Source organism: Seriola aureovittata, chromosome 13 (genome assembly GCF_021018895.1).
Source record: "Seriola aureovittata isolate HTS-2021-v1 ecotype China chromosome 13, ASM2101889v1, whole genome shotgun sequence".
In the NCBI taxonomy this organism is placed as follows: Eukaryota; Metazoa; Chordata; class Actinopteri; order Carangiformes; family Carangidae; genus Seriola; species Seriola aureovittata.
The window spans coordinates 16013052-16039489 of record NC_079376.1 but is presented as its reverse complement, the minus strand read 5'-3'; the positions used below and the strand labels follow the sequence as shown (position 1 = coordinate 16039489).

The 26438-nt window shown below is 40.7% G+C and overlaps 1 protein-coding gene across 2 annotated transcripts in view; it reads right to left on the bottom strand.

Annotated features, from left to right (window-relative positions):
* LOC130180425 (KATNB1-like protein 1) overlaps positions 1-9601 on the bottom strand; it is a 28395-nt gene extending 18794 nt beyond the window's left edge. The window contains exons 1-2 of one of the 2 annotated variants that reach the window (XM_056393947.1): positions 9394-9601; positions 7653-7816 (exon numbers count right to left, since the gene is read on the bottom strand). The gene's annotated coding sequence lies outside the window, so the exon portion shown is untranslated. The remainder of the gene's footprint in view (positions 1-7652; positions 7817-9393) is intronic. The other variant, XM_056393948.1, reaches the window with a different exon arrangement.
* Between the last annotated feature and the right edge of the window lie 16837 nt (positions 9602-26438).

The following is a 26438-nucleotide window of genomic DNA, read 5'->3' as shown; positions in this document are numbered from 1 at the left end:
CGTTGTTCTGCATACAGACGACGTTGTTCTTGAAGAGTACAGCAGGCCAACCTGATCTCCTCTCAGCCTGCAGGAAGTACTAGCTTCATGCCAGGGGGCAGAGATTCAACTCATTAACTTTGAGCCTCAGCACTCGAAGGGCCTTTTTAGCTGTACGACAACAGGGTTATGCTACCACATCGGCTGCTGTTGGCAGGCAGAGCTGTGGCATGTCACTCGGTTCAAGTAGTCCGTGTTAGGGTCTGGTAAATCCAAAAAAACAAATTCTCATTCAGCTGTCTGCACAGTTTGGGGAAACAAAATTCACTAAGCCCGATCTGTCGACAATGTGAAGTCAAACTTCTTGCCAGTGACTGACTGTGAAGAATGCCCCACTATAATGAAATGAGCAAGACTATATTGTGGCATGCATTCCAAAAGGATCTGTTTTTGTCTGTGTCTTGTTGTTGGCTTCATCACCTGAACCATCAATCTGTTTTGTGGTTACACCTAACCAGTCATGGAACGCCATAGAGACCAAGGCTGTGGACATTTACCCCCGTGTCCTTAAGACACAAGGATCCAACTCATTTAACTACTGCACATGCTCTTCGGTCATGCCTGCTTGGTTTAGACAAATTGCACGGCAGAAGTGTCTCTTCTCACAGGCTGGCACTGCTGACCAAATGCTCTCACAGAATGCAGCATGCTGTTTTAGAACAATGCCAGGCTCATTATGCCTATCCTGTGTCCTAAATGTTGTTTATGCCAGTCTCTGTCTGTCTCCTTTAACGTTGGTTCCTGTTACATTCTCACCAAATAGCAGGTCTTTCATTTTTGATACTTTTGCTAACAATGCAATTTTCTCATTGATCCTTGTCCACTGTCACATCTGCATCGCTGTGTTGAGGTGAATAACTCACCTTTATCATTTTGGATACAAAGCCATCACTCTATCAGCACTTGAGATCTGAGCCCTAGCAAAGGAAAGGTCAGTGAGTGGTTTACATGTCCAGAATTTTACAGGAATGGTAACGCAAGAACTCTTTTAAAGCTCTGCTTTTAAAACCATTTAGATAGGAATGAGGTGATTAACGGTCATAATGGATTTTGCACTCAAAAGTCTCAACTCTTACCCCCTTAAAATGTCACAAAAAGAGCCTGAGGACTCTTTGAGTGTTCTCAACCTCCCCGGCACGTGTAGAGGCCATACTTCACACCCCTCACATTGGGAAACAAACAGAGGGCTGGAAAACCGCAAGCCCTTTCGAGCATTTTAAACACATGCCTGCTGCTACTGGTTGACATGACAATCACCCAGCGGTAAGCAATCCCAACAGTGCCCAAAGGAAATCATTTAGCTCTGTAAGAATGTTATGACAAGGGCATAACCTGACTCTAGTCATAAGACGATATTTCAACACCTTGTTTCCCATGGGGAGTTGGTGCAGGACCCTTTAGGAACTCCAGTGGTATCCACAATGCTACTGGCAGGGTAGCTAGCAGTGATGGATCTTTCAACACTCAGCAAAAAGATGGCCATGTCAAGGAAAGCAGTCAAAACTGTTTTTTTCTTATCCACCTGAGGTTAGTCTGGCATATAAGACTGTTTTCTCACCTCAAGTTCAGGGTCAAACCTTGTCCGGTCTGGAGGGCAGCATGTTAACATTCAGATGGCCTCAAACACTCTGGAGTGCCCAGTGTGGCCCCTGGTTTTGGCTGACACGTTGGCTGAAAAAGGGTCAGGAACGTGAGTGTGAGCGTGTGTGGAAGGAGGGAGAGCTTGTAACCAAGCAAAGGGTAAAATAGAAACAGATGATGGGCAGCACAGTCTCTGTCCTCAAAGCCACATTTCAGGCTGTAAAGGTAATCATCTTGGGGAGACGGTATCCAGTGTTGTTTTTGTGTGTGATCATACGAGACTGTCTTACTGACGGTAAGGTGGTTTTCGGTGTTTATGGAGAGCTCAGAGATCCAAATGAATGGGTTGTGTAGATCTCCAGTGTACCTTGAAAATAAAAATCGTTTCCTCCTCACCAGCTTGTTGGATGGGGATGGACTGACTGGCTTGCTACAAAAACACAGATGTCTCACATTATGGAATACAAAGTATTCAGTGAATCTGTCCAGCAATAGCAGATGGATTTGTCATTAGCGGACACTGATGTCCTTGGCCTGATGACATGCTACAACTGGACTCAGACAGACAGGTATGTCCCCTGTCTAGACCCGTGAGGATACCTTACGCCTCTGTATCTGGAACATCTGGATCAATCTGGCTTAGATTTAGGAATTAAGATCGGTGACGCTTGCCATGGCTGAGTTCAAATGTAACCAAAGAACAAGAAATTGCACTCTTCTTTTGTGCAAAAATAGCCTGCTCTGTTTCGGTGTTCCGTTTTGCAATATTCAACAATTTGTTGAGAAATTGTTTTTATGCCATGCATGACACTGAATTGCAATGTTGGGCCGACTGCTTGAGACTGAAATATCTCAACAACCTCATGGGTTGAACATGAACTTTTAGACAGACCTTCATGGTCCCCAGAAGATGAAGCCTATTGACTTTGGTGATCCCCTGACTTTTCATTTAGCAGAACAATGTTGTTGACACTTGTGGGTTTGAGTGAAATGTCTCAACAACTATAGGATGGATTGCCATGAAATTTTGTGCAGACGTCAATGCCCCTTTTAGGATGAATTGTAATCCCTTAACACCCCCTCCCTTATCATCAGGTTTGTCCAATATTGGTTTGTGACAAAATACCTGCACCACTAATGACATTCACATCAGTCTCGACTGTACCTCGTCTTTAGCACTAATTAGCAATTGCTAACATGCTAACATTTGTAACTTAGATAGGGAGCATGGTAAATATTACACCTGCTAACATGGTAAAACACCGATATTAGCATTTAGCTCAAAATCACTCAAGGACTCCCTCACAGAGCAGATAAGATACATTCTTCTTAGATGATAACAGCAACAGGTGGATGCAGTTTTTGTACCATCGCAAGCAGCCAAGGAAGCTAACAAAAACATGACTAGGAGTGTTTGTTCTGCCTTACAATAAGTATGTTTGACCACCCCGTAAATGGACCAAGGCATGAATTTGGGCAGAGAGAAGCAAATCATCCCATGGCTGGGAATTGGTTTTGTGTGGCCACTGGCCGCCAGAGGAGCTTGTTTAAACAGACCCAGACTGAAAGACTTAATGACCATGCTGACAGGAGTCATACGAGATGTCTAGTGAGGCTGGTGTTCTGTGGCTGAGAGGGAGAGAGAGTCCTACAGCTGCAGAGAGAAAGGGAGGGATGTTGCGGTCACCATCTCTTTATGTAAGCTCCAGAGGAAAGCGGCGCACAGGATTCATTTTTAAATCTGACTTCAATATTTGTTCTCGCACCAAACCTAAACCAACATGAATATAGGATATACAGTCCCATGGCAGCCTGCTGTGTTTTTCCTGCTACCTCAAACGTGTTCTACCATTTGCTCCAATGTCATTTCAATTAAACATTAGCATGCGGACAGAGACCAGCTCAAACTTAAAAGTAGGTTTTGGTGTTTTTGTAAAGTAGTGGTGAGTTTGGATTGCATCCTAAATATAATCACACATATTTCACAGTAAATTTTGCTGATTTGATATATTCCCCAAAACCTATAAGCCACCTACACGTGTGTAACACATGCTGGCAGTGAATAGAAAAGACAGTAGCGGAAAAGGTGGTTCCGCCACAAAGAAGCAACCTCTGAATGTTTTGCTCAAGTGATCACAAGAAAATTGAAAAGAGAAACTTTTATAACTGAACCGATACTTCGGGAAGTTATTATAATTCCTAAAGAATACTTAGAATAGTTCAGTAATAGGCACTATACTTCACAGGTTCTCAGCCGTGATTCTCTGGGTGATTCTTATCGTCAGCTCCTTCATTCCCCGGGGTTTAACCCTGCAGAAGAGACCACATGTGCATGAAATGTCCTCAGGTCTTTGGGCCTCTTTATCTGATAGAGACTTGGTCAGCTGCTACGTTTTGATCTCTCTAACGTGGACCAGGCCAAAGTACAAAAGCTATGAAGATCCTCATCGTCTGCACTCACTGTGCTCTATAGACAGGCTCACTGTTACAAAACCAAACATTTTCATACATTTTTCTTTCTTTCTACTAGGCATAAAAGTAGCTGGCCACATACAGTAGAGTTCATGGATGAAAAATACACAGCGGTATGCTTTGCCCTTGATAAATATGACAGTAACAAAATATTCAAATGAGTAGATTTTGATATAAGAAAAATAGCGAAAATTTCTAATAATTACCTTTGTTTTTCATGTTCAGGGGTTTTTCAGTTAGATGGCCAAAACATTTGTGAAAACAATTAACTGATGCAAATTATGAACTCCTCCTGCAGACATACTGCAGGGAGACAGTAAAACAGTTACACATGCAATAGATGATTGTTTGTGCCAAGCACGAGTTGTAAACACAACTTACGTATCGCATTTTAAATTTGTCAGCCATTTTATGTCTGGAGACAATGATAATGAAAGTGTTGAGAATAAATCAAAACAGGAAAGCTGTGGGCTCTAAAACCAAAACAATGAGCCAAAAGGTGCTAAAAAGCTACTATGATCGATCCCTTGCAGAGAACACATAGAAATGTGATCCACTGACATATAAATATCCATTAGAGCAGCTTTAAGGCTAGTGACATCATGGCTGCATTCTGCATAACAGAATATAAAGCCTGGCAAGATCGGTGATAGAACTCAAACAAATGGGACAGAGAAGAGAAAGCATGAGTCTGCAGAATAGAAGCAAACTTCTGTTGGTGATTTAAGACTTCCCAGTCTGCATACCCATGGCTATCATCCACATTCCAGCCTATAAGCGAACAAGATTAAATAGTTTTGGAGCGGGATGCAGGCTGCCCTTCCTGCTGTGGTTAGTGCAATCGCCTTCAAAAGAAAATCACAAAGGTTATTGTGATGAAACCGTTTCCCTATGCTTTGGGAAATCTGTTTCACTTTATCTCAAAGGTCAATGATTCAATGGTTTGTCCCAGACCCAGCAGTCTGTACCAGTATGACCCCCGCTTTTTAAGAATGCCTTCATATGAGAAGTTTAATAATATGATGTCTGTCTTCACTTCTGGGCATCTGGTTATTGTGAGGAAAGAAACAGGTTGATTCTGCAGCTGCCTTTAAGCAACAAATATAAATGTGGGATGCACATGATGGATGTGACATGAAGACGAGCACGACGCAAAAAGTAGCTGCTTCATTCAGCATTACACAGCTAAACTGAAGCACACGATACATCCTAAAGAGCCGACTTTCCCCAGCCTTCAGGAAGTGATGGGAGAAATAAACAGTGTCAGCTACTCATCTTTTTCCTCCCAGTGTCCAATTTTAGTTTTTCGTCTCAGCCCAAAGCTGGCATGGGGTCAGCTATGGGGTTAGCATTAAGGTGAGATTTCAGCTTGTGTTTGATTTAGTGCTTCCTGTCTTTGCTCTGTGTGTCCCCATAATCGGTCTCCTCTGTGGTATGTAAACTATCATATTCTGAGCTACATTTTGTTATTTTCCCCTCTAGGATTAAATTTTTCTTAAGATCCACATGTGGCTCATAAAAGTCTATAAAATTAAGTAAGTACAAATTATGACTAGCCCTCACATAACCAAAGCCACATTTCAAAAGGTTCATCAATCAGAAAATGACCTTTCTGATGTGCGTGTGTCTGCATATATCTGTGAAAATTTGCATATGTGACTTTTGACTTAACAAGTGTGTGGGCTCATCAGCACACGCTCCTGTCAAGTGCACACATGTGGAGTGTCTTTCCAATCATGGCTTAGATTCCAGCTTTTCCACGACTGCGACAGATCCAAACACCAGTCAGTCAGTCACCCGGCCCTGCAGAGAGGCGTGATTCACTCAGCGCTGCGTGACTCAAAGCCCCTTTCCCTGCCTCCTCATGTCCTTCCTCTCACTCCCACTGTCCTCTGTGGATTTGGGCTTGCCATTTGACCTACTGCCAGTTTGGATGCGCTCCCCCAATGGTCAGCTAAGGGATCGTATACAGCCTGTCTACATAGCAACAGCTTGTGGACATACGCTCCGAGGCACACACATGCAAAAATGACAAACAGATGCCTGTGAAAGTGATGTGCATTTTTCCAATTGAAATGTTTAGTTGCCCTTTATTGATACCATATACTGTTCATCAGTATTGATCAAAGACGGGGTCTGAAAATCACTGTGATACAGGCACAACACTGTCAGCTCTAACGAGAATCAACATGTGCAGATTGTTGCTTTTGGAAAGTGAAGAATTGACTCCTTCATGAGGTGGCAGACGAAAAAAAAAAAAACTCAGTGAAAATCCTTCAAATTGGTCCAGCAGTGATGAAAAAAAAAAAAAAACACAAGTTGCCAGGTCCCGCTGAAGTATCACACAAACACTGAGCCCAAGCAGGCGGGTCCTATGCCGGGTGTTAAAGAGGACCAGATGATGGGGCAAAGGTGTTTTTAGCTATGGGGTTTCCGATAGCCATATTTTCTGAGAAGATGGGAAGAGAGGAGGAGAGCTGCAGATGTTGAGGCTTGTTCTGCTGCCCTGAGGTCTTATTTGTGCTCGTCTCAATTCAGATTGAGCACTAACTGACAGTGATTACACAAGATCGGCTCCACAGCTCAGCCTTTGTGGGTTCCTTTATTCACTGATCTCTTTGGACTTGCCACTGCAGCATATTTAAAATGGGGTGTGAAGTGAACCCCTGGACAGAACGCACCCAGGGTGAGACTAAGTTGAAAGAAAATGACCTCAGAACTCAGTGACCGAAAGTTTGCGCTGAGAATTTCCAGTGAGACACGTTTTCTCCCAAGTATGCTGTAAAAAAGCTTTCCTTTTCCTCTCCTCGTGAGCCTTGAACTAATTTCTTCACTTTCTCATCAGAGCTGTGCAGCAGATTGTAAGAATATAATAAAAGCAGTCACCAAAGTTAAATGAGAGGGAAAGTTCGTCTGGCCAGTACACAGAAGCATGGTGTCATGTGGGCCTGGGAGCCAAACACCACAGAGCAGCTCACACACAGGGAGGGGTGTCCAGTCTCTATATCCCACAAGAACCAGAAAAGTCCCCTTAAACATTTGTAATAGCCCACAACCGGCCAGTCTGTGTAACGCTAGCCAACATCCAACAATATTATCTTCATTATCAGTAACTGTTGTTAATGGAGAGCTCAACAAAATTAACCACCCGGAGTCATACTTTACACTTAAGTGATAATTTGTGTTAATGGGTGAGCAATTACAATTGAGAACAATCAGCATTCACTCAGAGCATGGCGAAGCTTTAGAGTTTCATCTGAATTCAATCCGGACATCTTTATTCAATCATGTCCCTGGTATCAACTCTCAGCACAGTTTCTCCTGGGCTTGGTTGGTATCCAATCCAACACCCCCCAAAAAAATTGTTTGTAGCAATAAAAGAGTTTCTGGCATCGGTCTGTAAACTTTATAATCAAGGAACGATGTGTCCTCTTGTACTGAATATTCTTCTCTAGAAAGTAATCAACACCGCTTTATGCATTCGATTAATAGTTAAAAGTTTTGGAAGTATGCTTATTCACCTTTTTTTTGACAAAAAAATAAACAGCTTTTACACACACCTTGCCGTTGTTGTGTATGTGGTGCGTTGTGTCGGCCCCGCACGGATGTCCCTGCTTCGTGGAGAGCGCCGCAGACCTTTGACCCGAGCTGTGCTGACTTTCGTTGGCGCACTTCACTGCCGTCCACTGCTGGAAGTGAACGATGGATGAAAAACTGCGTGTTTCTGAAATATGCAGACCAGACAAAAAAGGATATCCATCAAGCGAAACATCAACAAGCAGATGCTCTGGAATGTGACAAACTCCTGCTAGCAACATTAGTATTGTTAGCTAAGGTGCCGCCAGGAAATCTGGAGTGGTAATACTGCACCGACCAACAACGAACTGTAATGCACTGTTTTGTTCTGTAATGTGAATATGCTTTTAGATAAGAACTTCTTGGACTCAGTAATTATTGCACATGGCAGTCCACACAACAGCCTGGCACAGTAAAGTTAAATATCTTGCTGAGAAGTTGGAGGTGTACAGCTGGTCACCTGCAGCTCTTTTCGTATTTTGAATTTCCCCTGTGTAATTCGCACAAATTAGAGGGCTGAACCTGTCCCTGTGAAAGGGTAACAAAAACACACTGTTGCTTTCTATCTGAACACACAGTAACAACTCACTGCAGCTGGTTCTTCTTGTTCCATTACTCCATGTGGCATTTGCTGCCAAGAAATGCTGAAAATGATGGTTGTCATTGTTTTGTAAACACAGTTGTGATGAACAGTGGCGATTGTCCTAAACTCTTTGACAAATGCTGTGTATTTCCTGTGAAAGTGTCACAACAGTTAGTCTTAGCAGCAGTAGGAACTACTCCGTTTGCATTAGCAGAAACTTCATATATTTCTGATTTGGTGTTAGAAGAGTAAAGAGTAAGCAGTGAGGCTGTTATTGGTGAGAAAGTTTTAAACAGCATGCTGGATTACATGCACATCGTTTCCTGTGAATCACTTACGTGTAGGTGGCAATTTGAATTCAGGGCAGACTCTACCACTAAGTCCGGGAACACACTGGATGCGTGGCGTGAGCGTGGCGGCTGATGTTGCTCAGCTGCTGCGGAGAATCACGCTTGTGTGTGTTCACACTGGCTACGTCTCTGCTGCGTTGATACAGTGTGTTCCCGGCCTGGATGCATTGATTTTCACTTCGGTGCCCATGTTTACGGATTAGAGCGCACACACCGGCTGACACATGAGACTCAGCCTCTTTCTTATTTTTAAAGTGTGCCGCGCGCATCAACAGGTTGACCAGCAACATAACACAAAACTGACTCTTTCCTCTATATTTTCTGTCTAGGCTGAATTTGAATATGATAAGGACATGAAAAACGTAGCTATATTTTTTTAAACACTTGCGCAGCTGCATGTGGAGACAGACACATTTTAGTGACGTTTTCTGACAAAAATGAATCAGAAATGAATTAACGATTAAAATAAATCCAACATTCCAGTTACCTGCAAACTCTATGTAGACGGATAGAGCTGCAGCAGCAGAGACGCAGCCAGTGTGAACACACGTGCGTGATTCTCCGCAGCAGTTCAACAACATCAGCCGCCACGTTCACGCCACCTCTGTGTTCCCTGCTTAACACTAATCACTGCTTATATCCTCACACGGCCCGCCGGCCCGTGTATGGCTTGAACGGTTGTAAGTATAGACAGGCTGTACCTCAATCAGCTAGAGTCTCGAGAATTCAAATATTCAGTTCATTCTGCGCTAACCGTAAGCATATAAATATAATTTATTAATATCTACCAACATTGTTTACCAGCACTCCCGATTTTCTCTCCATTTCTCCGTTATCTGTATTCCTTTAGTTCGTAAGGGTCCACAGGTCACAAAAATCAAAGGGGTTCCTTATAAAAAGTATTCCAGGTTATGAATATCTTCATCTTATTGCTGCTTCTCCTCTCTCTCTGTGCGTCAGGTGCATCTGCTGCAGTGTTTGAGGTCTGCTATTGTTTGTTAGCTTTCTGGCTATAAAATGGATGCCTCCCTGTGACGATCAAAGATCCAATCAGATTTCACTTCAGGGTCACATGGCAGGGAGCATACTACGTAATGACGTTCTCCGTTGAAAAAAAAACTTTTTTTTCACAGCTTTTCTAAATGACTCTAACTTGTTGATAGATGTCTCCCCTGACCAATCAGAGCACACTAGGGGGGTGGGCACTTCAGAGGCAAGGCCAATAGCCTGAGTGTATGACGCAGACAAAGGTCAGGTGTATTTTGAACTGTTCCAAAAGGTTTCTTAGGCATCAAAATGCTTCAGTATGTTTTCTATTATTACATATTAAAGAGTTAAAGCACATTTCTCTCAGTTTTTCTTTTAGAGAGGTTTATTGGCACCAGTAAAAAAATGAACTATAAAGGCTTACTAAACTAAACTATTAGGCCTATAGGCCTTGAAGATTCACAGAGCAGTTTTTGACAAGATGTAGTAGTATTGTGGAACTTTTTTTTTTGTTTTGTTGTTGTATAAAGAATATCCTGTTGATAGTTATGTATAATGACCTTTTTTTTTTTTTTTTTTTTTTTAAACAGGTGACTGAAAAATACCAAAAAATAACATGTATGAGCCGATGTAGTTTCAGTTGGGTTGTAGTCACATGCAAAACAAGCACATTTCCAGAAACTAGAATATGTTACCTTTCAAATGAGGTTTCATAAATGCATTACACTTTATATCTGCAAAATAGGTTTAAAACAGGTGGACTCCAAGAGGATATAGAGAGGTAAAGAATGAAAATACATTGGTTGGCTATTGTGGGAAAGAGACAGACCATAAATACTATCAAATACAGAGTTTGGAAGTTAAGGATTATAATTTCAATTGCATTCACTACATAATTTGCATTATACTGTGAAGAACACAGCTCTCTATTTGGAAGAGTATGCTTCTACTTGAATTAATGATTTTAATTTCTCATTATGGGTTAATTCTGCAAAGCTTTTAGTCATCAGAGACTTTGTCACCTGAGGGCAGGAATGATCTGTTGAACAAAACTGTGCCCAGTCATCCTCAAAGTTAATCTTTTGGATCAATGAGAGTCTTTGCTTCAGGCAACATCAACCACTATTGAGCTGAAAAACAAAAGTGCCCTGTGCTATAATACTAAAACGTCTTCAGCTTGCCAAAGTCAATGAAGCCAGAAGGTTGAACAAGAGGCTCCAAGCAACAATTAATACGTAATGTAGAGATTTTATCTTCCCTTTCTCCAGAAGGTAAAACACATTTGGTTCTTTCCACTGGCTTTGCTTTTACTTAAGTAACTGAGGACAGATGCGGTGGAGCGATAAACTACACAAGAAGAAGTGGAGAAGGGGCTTCGGGTAGGCCCAGCAGTTCTCCACCTGGAAAACAAAACAGGTGAAATGGTGTCTCCAAGAACCATGGCTGTATTTTCCACAAAGCCCTGTGGATAAACATCAAGCACAATGGGCTGTCTGACAGCGGGCTGTCAGTGGGCAGTGACAGATCCAGGCTCTCATCTCCACTGTCATGGCTGCCTGGTCAAAATAGAAGGGACAGCAGATTCCATAGAGGCTCCTCAAATAAGCAGCACACGGCACGACACCTCCCCTCACAGGAAAACGGGAAGGAAGATGAGATGGAGCGAGACAGAGACCTGACTGTCCTTTCAGCCAGTGGAATGGGAAAACTAAACACCTCGGTTTAAACATTCAATAATGGAAGCCACTCATCCGTACTCAACAGCTCTGACAAAAACGGATATGTCCCTTTTGTTTTTATGATTCATTTTTGCTCTATGCAGTAAAACAGAAAAAGAAAGTACAAGAATTCGCTGGAGACTCCAACTCCAAAACAAAGTTGACCATATCCTCTTTTCCAAGACACAGTACAGCTGCTTCGTAAAGGTTATTTTTTTAGCCATGCTAGCAGCATGGATGGATATCCCTAGGAAATCAGCCCATCACTTTGGTCCATACTGAAATATTTCATTAACTATTGGATGGATTACCATGAAATTTTCTCCAGATGTAAACAGTCCACACAGAGTGAATCATACTTGGTTTGGTGATTCCCTGACTTTTGCACTAGTGCTACTGGAAGGTTTGACTTTTGGATGGATTGTCTTTAATTTTGAAATAGAAAAGGTTATTTCAGTCATATAGATGGGGGAATATGTTGACCCCATGATTCCACTGTTTTTTTTTTATGTCACCTAAGAAATATAAGTGGGACTCTTAATATAACACATAGCAGCTAATGAGAAGCCAAGTCGCTGTAAAAATAATGTATGGAGGTCCTCAAAGAGTCACTGAGGCTTTTGCCTCTTAAGAGTGAGTGTTATTGTAAACCCCTGCCCTGCTGTCGGGGCCTGTTTCCTGCTGATGTAGGTGGCCTCAGACAGAAAAACAGCACTGATTTCTATGATGTACACCTTCAGTGGCTTCTATTGGGGAATGAACTCTTGAGAGGAGGCAGTAAAATGAATTTGCAGCGTAGGTTGAAAACACAGGGTTTGTTTAAACAAAAAGCCAAAACATGTAAATTACAAATCGACTTACGTTAACAAAAATCTAATCATCATAGATCTTATCATTACAGGCCTTTATGCCGGCAGAGAATATGTCTATAAAAGGGTAAAGGGGAAGTGATGTTGTCAGAGAGTAACGATTCGGCAGCTGGTCTCCTGTGGAATCCTGGGCGATATTGGGGATGACGGAGACCAGCTGCTGCTGACTCAGTGACTCATTTTTACCTCAGCAGGGAGAAGGAGGGAAGGAGAAAGGGAAATGGCAGAGCAGTAACTCGCGCCCAGACAAAGAACAGACACAGCCAGCTCCGGCAGGGAGAGTGGCCAACATAACACTTCACTAAACAATTTTAAATCTGCTATATCAGTTTGTACTGTCCTTTTCCTCTGGCACTGGACTTTGATCATACTGCAATGCAATCATTCGGTTTATAAACAAGATATGATGGAAAAAAAGTCATCATAAAAGTATTCATTTTTTGGTTATTTCAGTAATTAGTGTGGGATATCTGGAATGTGAAACTTCGGAGAAAGAGTTTTGCATGTAGCCTTCAGCCATCTTTGTGGCCAAATGACAGCGACCCAAATATTTGTTTCTCTTTCTTCCCTTTCTCTGTCCCTGTTTTGTTCTACAAACTACATGTGCAAGCTTGTGCTGTGTCTGGATATTGGCTTTAGCAATAATTTCATGTTCTGACAGATGAAAATGGATCAGCGGTTCACAGTCCCGACACTCAGGCTTCAGATAAAGGTTTGGAAAACAAAGTGGTACAGACTACTTCGATACTTGGACAGAGAGAAAAATAGCTTACATTCATTACAATACTGCTCAAACAAAAGTAGCAAAGCAGCCTTCAAAACCTCTATTGAACCTAATGTGTATAACACTACTACTTACTATTATATTGTATCTGCAGGTTGAAACACTTATCTCTAAGTACGTTCTCCAACTTTTTCTATCCTTTTTAAACTAAGTTATGTACTGTTATAAAGATTAAACCTGCTCTGATCAATATTAATAATATATATAAACATATATTCATTAAGTCGCCTGAGACACAACTCCGAATGACTGCTCTGTATAGGCTGGATGCGTGAAAAGGCAACTGTCTGCTAACACGTTAGCTACATCAACTATATAAGATGTCAGTGTTGAGCTTACACAGCTTGTAATGCTACCTCAAAGCTACCTTAAAGTGGCCGAAAATCAACTGCTGCAGGAGTGATGCTGTCAAACTGTGACTTTCATCGACTGTTTCCTGGAAGAAGAGGGAAAATTGCTTACAGAATACTCACAACGAAGAGACAGACAGGGCAGACAGCTTGACTTGTCATAAGTGGAAAAGCACAGTTATGCTTTATAGCATTAGTGACAGCTTTGTTGCATGAAGCGTCCCAGTAAGCTCTTTCTAGTGATGCAGCATGCACAATACCAGGAACATGGAAATGGCTCACCTAAATGGAATGCAGCCACTGTCAGTGTTATTCATTACACCTGCGCTTCCCCTGCTGTGACCTGTCAAAGGTCTTGTCCTAAACTGACTGCATCAAAACACTATAACCCTGTCTTCCCCTTTCAAAAGTAGTTGGAGAAATAAAAATAGATAATAGTACAACAAGTGCATGAAGAAGCTCAGTTTAGTCAGTTTAACTCAGTAAGCACTGTTGACAGCATCTGAACCCAATCAAATACATGAACTCTGGCACACCTCAGAGAGCCCCGCACACACACACACACACACACACACACACACACACACACACACACACACACACACAAACACACACACACAAACACACGCAAAATGTACCACAAAAATGTTACAGATCTCTTTCCCCTGTTGAATCCGGGAAAAGAGCATCTTACCCCCGTAAGATTATGATTATTAAAGTATTCAATGGCTTTTAGATCTGATCGGGTGTTCCACTCTGATGTACCAGATGTTTTATTTCACGCCTCTAAAGTGGTAAATCCTCACCACAGAGAGTCTGGGAGTGTATGTGTAGGTATCTTTGAAGATTAATCCAAATGATAACAGTCTTGACTTGGTGGCCCCCTTGCACTGTTTGCCATCCATAAATAAAGTGAGACTGTGATTACAGACGCGTTGTTTTTGATTAAATTCTTCCCAAAACTGGGAGCAGATCATTCTGAAACGCCATCTTAATCATCATTGGACAATACAATGAAATGTTGCGGTGGCTCAGTAGCATATTTCCAGCTACCACAATGAATATGACTCTGTTTGAGCAACAATCAATCAATGTGCATTCAGTGCGCAAAAAATCCCATTACGTCAGCCGTGAATGCATTGGAAAAAAACTCTTAATATAAACAAATTACAGGCTCGCAGCTCTCACAGTCTCACAGACAGAAACGACTGAACGCACACATGTAACTGTTCCTCAAGGAAATATGAAAGAATTAATGCAAAAGGAACAAACAGGACACAGGCACACATGCCAGCACAGATTAAAGACAGCTGAAAAGTAAAAATTGTCATTTTCCCCGGGTACATACCATTCCTGCCTAGGAGATTATGGGAAGTTTTGCGATGACACAGTAGCCTTACCCTTATATGGCCGCCGCTGTCCTCATATTGTGTGAGAGCTGAGAGGGACGACCACGGTAAAAGTCTCAGGAACAGCAGACTTTAATTACATAACAGACTTGGCAGTGACTAAGTGTGTATGCTAAGGACTTAAACCTTGAGCCACGCATGATTTGTCAATGGAGGTGGCTGGAATGTCTGGTATGACTGGTGGTACCAACAGCACACAACCCAGAAAAATCTGCTGTTTGTTAATCCTGAAAAGAACAAACAAGCCTTCATAATTTAGGCTGTGTAACTAAATCAAGCAAAAAGAGAAAAAATATAAAAGAACATCCCGAACTGTGGGTTCTGACAGTGTTGCCAATAATTGTTCTGTAAAGACATCTGCAGTCGAGAATTAGTGAGTTGTTTTCTCGAAATAAGTCCAATTTAGCTTTTCCACTCTGCCAATAAAGTCTGAAGACGGCCTCTGGTTCGTTGATAATCTGATGATACTTTTACTGAAATCACCATGATTCACAGTGTTTGTTTTTTTTGTTTTTTTTTTTAAATGAAAACACACCCTGTTCGGATTTTGTCTTATTTTGGTGTGCTCGTCATTAGCCTGCACCTGAATGATACACACCATTTGGAACAACATGTCCAGAGTGACGATGTGGTTTGTCATTTTATGATCAATGATATAAAAACAACACTGACGCTGATTCCAGAAATGAGACGTGATGGACCTACATTTTTGTTCATTTATTGCAAGTTTTATTGTATAGTACCAGAGAGAAGAATGTGTGAAAAAAACTAATTTTTTTTCTACCCAAATTGCATTTCTTATCACACATCTGCAACAAGTTAGCCATATAAGTACACAGCCAAAAAGAATACAGATTCCTTGTAGCAGTGTGGAGTGGCCTCTGGGAGTCTTTGTTGAGAGGCCTGAGTAAACATTGTTGCTATGCAATGAAAGAAACTGAAGAAAATCCTCAAAACATAGCTTCTGCTGTTCCAGCTATTCAGATATCTATATTTACTATATTTATACAGACTTACATCAGATGGAGCTTGTTTATGTCAGACTGACTGGCACTCTCTTCGTGGCGACTAATACTGTCAAATTTGCGGTATATTAACGTGAAATATGTGTTTGGTAATAATATTAAATAAAAAAAACTTTACTTTTATAGTTCAAATGAAAAGTAATAGAGTATTCTGGTTAAAAAGGAAATGCAATTTTATTAAGGTCAGTAAAGGACAAAAAGAGGTGCTTTGTTTTATGGACTTTTTTATTTGAGAAATCACACTAAAGCTAAAGCCACTGCAGAACAGAAACCCTCAGGCATTCTGGTCATTTATTACTGGCAGACAACTTTCAATGATCCCATTGCTCGATAATTTGCAATCTGTCGACATTGACATGTCTGGAGGACTCGATCCAGCTCTGGACGTATAATATGAAATACATTCAATGTCAGGGAAAATATGGAAAGTAAGCGTCAGATTTTTTTCCTAAGGATGCAGTGTTACACAACAGCGTGTTTCAGTGAAAACATGTTTCATCTTTTTATTGGACAAATCACTGTTTTGGAATTTGCCAAAGGAAGTGCAAATGTTTGATGAGAGGGAGAGTGGAGCCTGCCTTTTGTCTTTATTTTAGAGATTACTGGAACTGCTTCTCCTCGAGTCCAGTCACTCACTAAAACTTCACCAAAAGTTCATAGTGTTTCCCACCAGGAGCATTAACATGATTGTTAGCGTTGGCTGATTGTTCAGTTTTAAAATTTAGAAAAAGAGTTTGTGAAAACAGCTTCAAAATTTGCATACTTGATCTGATTACTGAGCAACACTGTGACAATAGTTAACTTCAAACGCCACCAGGGAAGAAAGATCTGATTTTAAGTTTAAAGGGGCTATGTGAGGGAGCTGGCAAGCATCCCCCTCACTAAGGTGAAAACTATGCACATTGGCTAAGACAGGAAGTTTATTTTTTGTTGTGCTTTTATTTTGGGAACCCCTACTAACCACTCTCTCTGTTTGAGGTCTACTTCCGGGGGGCATGTTTTCATGGAGTGCACACATGGGAATGCTGCCAGACTCAGCAGGTGTCAATTACCTCATCAGGCTGTACCAAGTGGGCAGGAAGGAGAGAGGGGAGTGGGTAGAGGGGTTTTACTTAAGTTTGGCTTTTGTTGGGTATTTCTTTAGTTTATTATGTATTCTATTTTGATCTGTGTTAGGCCAAAGGTTAGTTTATGTAAATATCAGTGTGGTTAAATTGTAAAGGTATTCAATATGTGTGGTGCTAGTGTCTAGGGTCCCTGCACTAGGTGATGTTTGGTAGAGGCTATGGGTACTTATACCAGGTGGGAAAGCAGGGTATGGTGTCAGAGAATGGCGGTCAGGTTGGACATCACCACTGCCGCTGCTGCTATCCAATGTAACCTGCTACACCAGTCAGACTGCTTTGGTTGTCCAGCCATCCTGTGACCTCTATGTAAGAACTGTTGAATGTTGTTTGTGTCATTTGCCTCAGCTCACCAGTAAACTAAGAGCTCTGCAACCAACTTTTGTGTGCCTGATTCTGTCCTCTCTCATGCTTGTACTCCAATCCTGCTGGCCTTCATCCTGATTGTAAGGATTCACCATCATCCAAACCTTACAGGCTATAATCAATATTTTATATTACAAAATGGATCAAATGACTACTTGTTTGTGAAGAGAGACCAAGTAGTGATGAACCTGCAGGAAATTATCACCAGACTCTACAGTGCCTCTCAGCTCTATGGAGCCTTTTAGTGTCTTTCAGCTCATTGTTTTGGTTTTCTGACCTGCATTTTTCCTGTTTGGGTTCAGTCTTGCAGCTTTTGTCAGCATTGTTTTCACCTGCAGCTGATTTCAGCAAGAAAGCTCTAAAAACCCACCCTACACTACCTGCTCAGCACCAAACAGCAAACACACATTTGAAAACATAGTGCAGAGCCAGATATTTCTCGAAGGAGTTGGTGGAGACCAAAAACAAAGCTAAAAGGAATGAAGATGCATTCATCATGTTGACACAAACACAGCTCCAAATACTAATGTTGCTACATGTCAGCTGGATGGTAAATAGGCACCTGTTTTCTAACTAATACGGCATATCACCTTAATACACTGAAAATTGTGTTGTTTACAGCTTGTTTCTCTTCCCTATGGCCAAACGTATCTGTGAATGCAGGTTTATGAAGGTTTAAGCAGGTTTAGGTTTCTGGTGTGGATGGGAAACTAGTGCTCATCAAAGATCTTGTGTGAACCAGAAACTAGCTTGGTGCTAACCAAAAACAAGCTAATGCTTACCAGAAACTGCACTACGTGATGCACAACTGAGATTGGGACTGGTGCAGAGCAGAAATCAGAAATGATCTAATGCGCATGGCTAGATTTTCATACACACCAAATGATATCCAATGTGCAACATATATGTCCTTGTGCACAATAGGAAGTTGATGGTGTGCATTAAAAAGTATCTGGTTCACACAGGACATCATCTGGTGAAAAGTAGAAATATTTTTTAGTCATGTCCTATTCCTTTTTATTATGTGAATAAATCAAATATTCAAATTCAGAACATACCAAACTCTATGCTTTTAATGCATGGGTAATTCACCTTGCTGTATATGTTACACCATAATATTCAATTGGTACTCAGTGGAAATCTTCATTATACTTACAACATAATTAGAGCCACTTTTTCCCAGCGTTGTCCAGTTCTTTGGTTTCACGTATAGTTGAGTAAAACTTTCAAGTTGGGGCATGACATTGTGCATTCAGTGTTAAGAGAGAACGGCTGAACTAGGTCCCCATTTTAGACATAAATGCTGCAAAATGTTACACTGAGTCAACACAGCTAATTTTCATGTTGAAGAAAGAGGCTTTATTTTCCTCTCCAGCTGTGGTTGTTCTTGTTGGCAGCACGTTTCTTCTTAAGAAGAATCCTGGCCGTGATCTGAACAGTCTCTGCAACTGAAGTTTGAACCCTGGGCTGTGATAAATGAGCGAGAAGTGCTGTAATTCACTCTTACTCTCAAGTGGGCCCTAAAACACTGGTGGTACTATTTTCACCCAGACGATTTGCCTGGTAGCTGATGTTGTCACAAACTGTGCTTAACGTATTGTTCAGCAAAGGATGACTGGAGTAGAAAAATCATTCTGAATATCAAAATTAAATCCAAAGGAGTGAAATGTCAGAGATCTATTTTTCAGGCTGAAAAGAGTGACAGGTTGCTGTTTGAAAATTATTTGAGGGGGGTCTGTCTGTAACCTTTGGAAAGTCAGACAGTTGACTCAAAGCCCAGTGAGAAACCTGACATGATATATACAGTATTAAAGCTGTCTTGTTTGAATTATATGAATCTGGATTAAAACAAGGCAACTTTGTTTATGTGAAGCTTCTCTCCATACATAGCTGTGGTAAGCCACAGCATTCCTGCCACAGACACCATTTTAGTCATACCTGCTTCCATGCACAAGCCACAGGAGCAGACAGACACCCAAGTAATCATTCCATTTGTCCAGATGACTATACCATTCAGCCACCCAAGAAATGGTGCAAAGTTTAAAACTGCTTCTATTTGAGTGAGGGAAAGTGAGAACGTTTAGTCCCAGTGAGCAACACAAACTGAAGTATTAGTCTCCAGCACTGATTCATCACAGCGACGATCAGAACACAAAGCTTTCGTTTCTCATGGAAGGTTAGATGGATTTTACGATGGATTTATGGAAATGAGAATTCTGTAATTATAGCTCCATAAAGGGAGCATTTGGGGAAAAATAAATCCTGGTGGTGTGATACGCCTTGACTTTAAAGATGTTGCGGTTTTTAATTCCTGGTGTGTGGTGCACTAATAAATGTCAAGGAGGATATGTTATCTGAACCCCCTTATGCTATTTGTGGGCAAATAAAACTGTGGCCAAATTATTTTACTCAATTTTTAAGTATCAAAACATTCCTTCTTTCCTTCTCTAAGTTTAAGAAAAGTGAAGAACTGAAGGAACTAAAGATGTTAAGACTGAGAGTTTACAGCCATGCTAACAGCTCTATGACGAGCTAAATGCTAACAACATCATGACATGCTCAAAATGACAATGCTAAGATGCTGATGTTGAGCAAATATTATGTTTACTGTAATCACCATCTTTTTCTAAAGTGTTAGCATGTTGCTAATAATTAGCACGAAACACAAACAGGTAAGGCTGACAGGAATGCCGCTGACCGTACTCTAAAGAGCTTATTATAATAGCAGTAAGAATTAGGAAATATTCACATTTGAAACATTTGAAACAACTAATCAATTAATTGACTAAGCATGTCAGCTATTAAGTATTGTTTAGGAAATAATGATACTGCCATGTATAGTGGGTTCAACAGGGGCCTGAAAACAGACCTCCCCTTGGAGGTCAGTCCAGCCCTGGATAGATGAAGTGGTGCTAGATGAAACATCAGGTTATCACCAGAGTCATGAGGATTAATCCTTTGATCATTATATTTGAAAATTTCACAATTCATGGCAATCCATCCAGTGGTTGCAGAGTTACTTCAGTGTGTGCTAAAGGCTGGACATACGGACATTAAGAACTTACTTTTGTATGAGTTTGTTATTTATAGTGTAATGGAGGCCTGTGTTATGATGCAGTTCAGCTTTGCATGAGTCATTTGTCCCTTTGGGTGGCAGTATTCACCTTCACAGCTGAAGTCATTGCTCTTTTATTAGAATACAGGTTATTCTGAATATCATCCAAATGAATGACCTCACCTAATACTTTTTAATTTTAACAATCTGGAAAAACCATTTGTGAATTTGTTAGTGAAGTTGGTGAATCAATGTCTGTGATTAGTATCAAAATTCACTTTCCTTTCTTTTGCTCCTGAATAGACTGTTATTCCAAAAGTTATTAGGGACTTTGTTTTGGCTTTAAAGGTTCAATATTTCATGTGGAGTATTGAGTAGCACGTGCCTCAGAGACGTTTTTATTTCTGTAATACAACACGTTTATTTTATGTGTAAAAAAACAAAACAAATTTCCAGTAAAAACCACTATGACAGGTTGCAAATTCTGAAATGAATAGAACGTTTTCATTTCTTCCTTTTACTCATGTTCAGTGTCACATGAGGCCAAACTCCAGAGACAGGGTTCATTATTGTAGCATCAGTTTTAGCATGGTGACCAAATGTATTTATTTCATTCCCTGCCTGTGTGATTAATGTGGATATTTTAATAAAATATACTCCCTTTCATAGACAGACACTGTTGTGCTTGTGTCGCTAGGCAATATAAAGGTATTACAGTACTTTCAGGTTGAAACCAACATTGGTCTGCTTTTCATCATTTTGCTCTGATGTCTTTGAAGTTTGTCTTTTTTTTGGGGGGGGGGGGGGTTAAATGAAACACTGAAATATTAAATGGCAATAACACTTTAATTAAAATAAACAGAGAAAGAAGAAAAAAACATTCAGATGTCTAGAAATATATATTTTTGTTCAACTGGTGTCCATCTAACGATGAGTTTATGGTGTAATCACGGCGCGTATGGCAGCTTTTTGATTTAAATTCTACTGCCAAACAATCCTTGAAGAATCCTCCCTCTGTTATTTCAATAGAACTGAAATAATGAAAGTTACAAACTACTGTAACAATGCTCTTAAAATTTTGCAACTAAATCAACCATCCATCACTATTCAGTACCCCTTACACCTAAATTACCGACAGAGAATAAAATAATTCCTAGGTAATATCTTGCTCCAGACATTTAATTAGATCCATTTAAGAAAGCCATTCATTATGAGTCTATTCTCCTGAATCAAGGAGGTGTGCCAAGGGCATTTACATGATAAAACTGAGGACAGTTTCATGGTAAAAGGCCTTGGAAAAATCTCCTTATTAAGGAGGATAATTGAGCTTCTGCGGTTGTCTCATATTCCCCTGTTGTCTGTTTACAATGAAGCCTTCTTACTAGACAGCGAATAATTTTGGTGTTGATGACTGGAACATTTATCAAATTCTGATGTGTTTATGGCTGTCCTCTCTTCCTCACATTGTTAAAATAATGAAAGCAGTCATGCTCTGGGAGGATAAGGCCAAACCACAGGCCTGTTCATAACCTCACTGAAGACCTCACTCAAGAAAAACTACAATGTCCTCACTGACTGGATTGTTTGAATTATTACTTAATTAATATAAATGTATTCTGTTATGGTGTCAAAACGCTATAAACTATTTTCCATTTCTCTACCAGGAGCACAATCTAAAGAAGTTGTTTCCAATTTAATATGATATGGGTTGATTTCATTTATTTAGAAGAATGTCACATTTATAATTATTTATTAAAATCTTTTTTTTTTTGTCTGTATTAAAGCGGTAGTGATCAGTGTTTTTGGCCATTGACTAAAAGCTCAACATCACATACGTGTTCGACGTACTGTGGCATTATAAGTATAAATATAAATATTAGCAAAGAGTTGATTTGTCTGTTTGTTAGAAGTATTTGACTGGAAACTTGCATGTTGCAGCTGGAAACAGGTTTGGTGAGAACCACAAATGAAGCAATGGACAAAATTATGTGGTAATTTGGTCCATTGTTTATGTAAAAATGATTAGTGCAGCATCAATCACATTCAAGTGATTGTTAAAGACACACAAGTTGAGGGTATCATGAGGTGACCATTGTTGATGTCTGTTATAGTCTAGTTGAAAATGTCTCTGTTTAACATAGAACCAGGCGAAAGGCAGCATGTAATCCTCTGAGCTGATCAGTAAAGCACATGTTGTTTTCATAGCGAGAAATGGAATAACTGATAAGTAGCCATCACTCTGTGATCTGGATCCTCACATGTATCGAAATGTGTTTCCCTTTTGTCTCGGGATATTATTGAAACAACAGATGGAGCGCAATCCATCGTATCACCCTGATTTGGTTGCAGAGCAGAACTAGTCCAAGTGTGGTGTCTTTTATCAAGAACCTTTTGTACAGCAACCACAAGATGAAGAAAACAGCAGGCCAGCAGTGGTTTGAACGAGGCTGAATGGTGTCTTCACGCAAACTCACAAACCGCCACTCTGAAGTAATCTGTGAACCTCAGACATGACGTGTCAGAGACGACCTGGCCATTGACAAGGCTTCAGATGTTTATTAATGAGCCCGTCAGACTCACCGCAGTCATGCCGCTGGATGCTTACAAAGACATGATCTAATTGAATAACCTTCTCAAGCAGATTACAGCTTCACTCTTCTCTTTGCAGCCTGCAGATCACTTTGCAGTGTCATCTAAGATGATATTGTCACAGATGTTAATCGTCATACTAGGAGTATTGGAGAGTTTTTTCTGACTTTTACTGCCCTGCTGAGGAAGTTGTGTTGGAAATATTAACATGTCGGTGAGGCCAAACGCAAGTCAAAATCATTAACGGCCCAATACCCAGCATTTGTGGTATGGATATCTCTTTCTCTAGGTCTCAAGAGCAAGATCAACACAACAGCAGTGGAGCTATCGAAGCACTAAGTGACTTAGCAGAAGGAAATTGGTTGTCTAATGTCTACAGAGAGGTTTGTGCAGAGGTATGCTCGCAAGTTTTCCATGATTGCATGTTCAAATCACAATAAATATCCCTCTCTGTCGAGCTACTGAGCCCGAGGTAAAATGTTCTGTTGAACGTCCAGATGTAAATGCCATTTAGAGCCTGGCAAGGTGGTTACAGTGTTAAATACCTGCAGCGGTTTGAGCTGCTCGCACCACTAGAGGGGAGAAAGTGAGACCTGGCTGCAGAGCAGAGCTTTGAGTCATTCTTAACCTGAAGTAAAAGAGAAGTCTACCTAAAGGTATAATATGTGACTTTATTTTATTTTTTTTTAAAGTGTCTGCAAACAACAAGACCTGTCATACTTTTTTTTGAGTTGTGTACTCACATTATCCCAAATGTTTCCACTAATTTTCAAACCTAGGGAAATGCGTAATTTTCATCAAGGTAATGGTCCGTTTTATTTGGTCGCCTGTCAGTGACATGAGTCAGCTTTGTGGTTGTCTGTCGGTTCAAATTGAGTTTTTATCCAGTTTTAAACCACGTTTTTATGATACACTTTTAGATCTTGGTCATTTTTAACTGTATATTTTACCCGGATGAATGATTTTAGTCATCAGACGTCTGGACGTTCAGTTATCAGAGAATCAGAAAAGCTGGGCAAATCCTAGCAGCAGGCTCTGAGCCCCTCCGAGACCTCCTGTGTCTGCAACACATTTTAAATGTGAAACTGGATTAAATCATATGGTCTGTTTGTTCTGGAGAGGAGGAGACCTCTGCAGAAGCTGACTGCAATGATGGCAATGGTGGAGAAGACTACCATGATCCCACGCTACTTCACCATCACCAAAACGACTGACTGATTGAGAGACCCCTAGCGGCAGAAAATTACGCATTGTGCATTCAACAGAGGTGCACGTAAGTGCTTTTTGACACACATGCCCTCAACATGTGTATTTACATCATATCCAGTCTGGTAATCATCATATCCTGCAGGTAAATTCACAAATAGTGCAGTCATATTTCCTTGAATCGAAAGGGAAACTTTTGGCCTCTTGAAGAAAATAGGTGCACTCCTCTTGAGTTTACAATTCTCTTCATTACCCCTGCTGTCTCCATGTTCTCGTACTGAAAAACAGAAGAACTTTCCTCACCATATAAGAACTGTGCCATAAACTCAGCCTTACGGTAAATGATATCATCGGAATAAAGACGGAAACGAGGTACGAAAACGGCTCATGGCAGCCCTGAAATTCTTTTCGCTGTAGATAATTTGCAGTGCAGACAGACACCACATGGAATTGCATTTTTGCAAAGCTGTAATCCCAACACAACTACATCAGAAAACGTAACAGTAAATTCCTGCTGTCTCATAATCTGACTTTGTGTGTAACGTGGAGATCAGACAAAAAAAAAAGAAAAAATTAATGCTTTGCCTCAATTTGAAAACCTTGCTTAGCAAAGCCACAAGGTGAACAAAACCACAGAAAAGAGCTTGATGCGGGAGGCTTCTCTCAGGGTGTTAATCCCACAACTTTCCAGAAGGTTTTTTTTTTCAGCTCTGTTGAGTAGACTTTTGGCTGTTATGTTCCCTATTATTGTAGAGGTATAGGCACAATCAGCTTTTCCATGTGGTGGACATTCCAGGCCACATGTGCTTTCAATATATCCACATGTCCAGCTGTTTCAGACCTATAAGCTGCCAGTCTTTTCCCAGTTAGACCACTGAAGATATAAATATGAATGGCATCAGCGCTGCATATAAATACATGCGCTGCTGTGTAGTATGGAAAATAATCAATGAAATACACAGTCATATATCTGGTCGACTTTGGGTGTATCTCTTCAATATAACCGCAGGCAGCGCAGAGCCAGGAGGGATTTGTGTAATTGCTGTTGTGTACACCTTTCTACAAGCCATAACCATGTGTATAATTGAAGTAGCATTCAGAGCACCGTCATTTGTTTGGGTGGCGGACGATGAACAAATTACAACTCTCTGTGGAAGGAAAGGAGTGTACATCCCACAGGAACACCTGCCAGTGCTGAACATTAAGAAATCAAAGGAAACAACCACGTCTTCTGCTCGTCTAGACGCAGTCCTGTGATGAGCCGGGGACAAATTGTGAGGAGCTGATAGAATCTACATCAGACATCAGCAGCTGCCGGCTGGCCCCTGTTCAAAGTTAAACTAGAGGGAGACGTGACAAGGTGCAAGCACGCCTGGCTTTTAAAGGGAATGGGTTATGGCACTCGGGTTTTTTTTTCTTTTTGTATGTTACATGAGACAATATCCATTCAACAACCATTCACATCTACAGGTAATGTAGAGTACCCAGAGGTGACAGCGCCCGCCACCGTGCCACAGCTGTGCTACCACCGTGCTACCTCATGAAATAAACTTACTTCTTCTTTCCTATCTTATCACTTTTCCTCATCTTTTCTTTATTGTTGTTTTGGCAAATGTTCGTCTGGTTAACTTCCCCACTTCTCATAAAGAGCTGACCACAGTTATATTCTCTCGGGGTTCGCCACTGAGATTGACGTCTTTTATCATTACACCATCTATTGTTGATCCATCGTTATTATTGAACTAAGGATTATAACCGCTTTAAACTTTTGAAATGTATTTTATGTTCTTTTATCATCAAGGGAGAGGGATTAAATACTATTTTTAATTTTTTTGTCCAAGGTTATTGAACTGTATTGTGGGAAAAGAATCAGACACTATTAATATTCAAAATATTTATCCATCATATTAGCTGTGTGTTTGATGCTCCGCAGGCTTGACTGTGGAATTTGATCATTTTATGATAAATATCAATGATAAGGAGTGTCAAGCTGATGATGAAGTTTTTTCTATCAGAAACTGATTTGATGTCCAGCGCATCAATTCAAAGTATTAAAAGATGCTTTTAACAACCCACATCAGTGCACCAGAGCCTTGCTTCAGTCTCTCATCAGTCACCTTCTGGCAGGACCCAAGAGAGGCTTTTCTGATGATTCCTCACGCAGCTGTTGCTGAAGATAAACACCATAAACATAAATGCTATTTTCAACTCCCTCGTACATGAAATGCCCTGTCAGTTCACACAATGCATTCGAAAATGAAATGAAACGGCACCTTTGATCCCACACGTCACGTTTCTCTGTTACGCAGTCAACATTTCCTGCCTGACTGGTTAATGTGTCCCTTCATGCAGTGT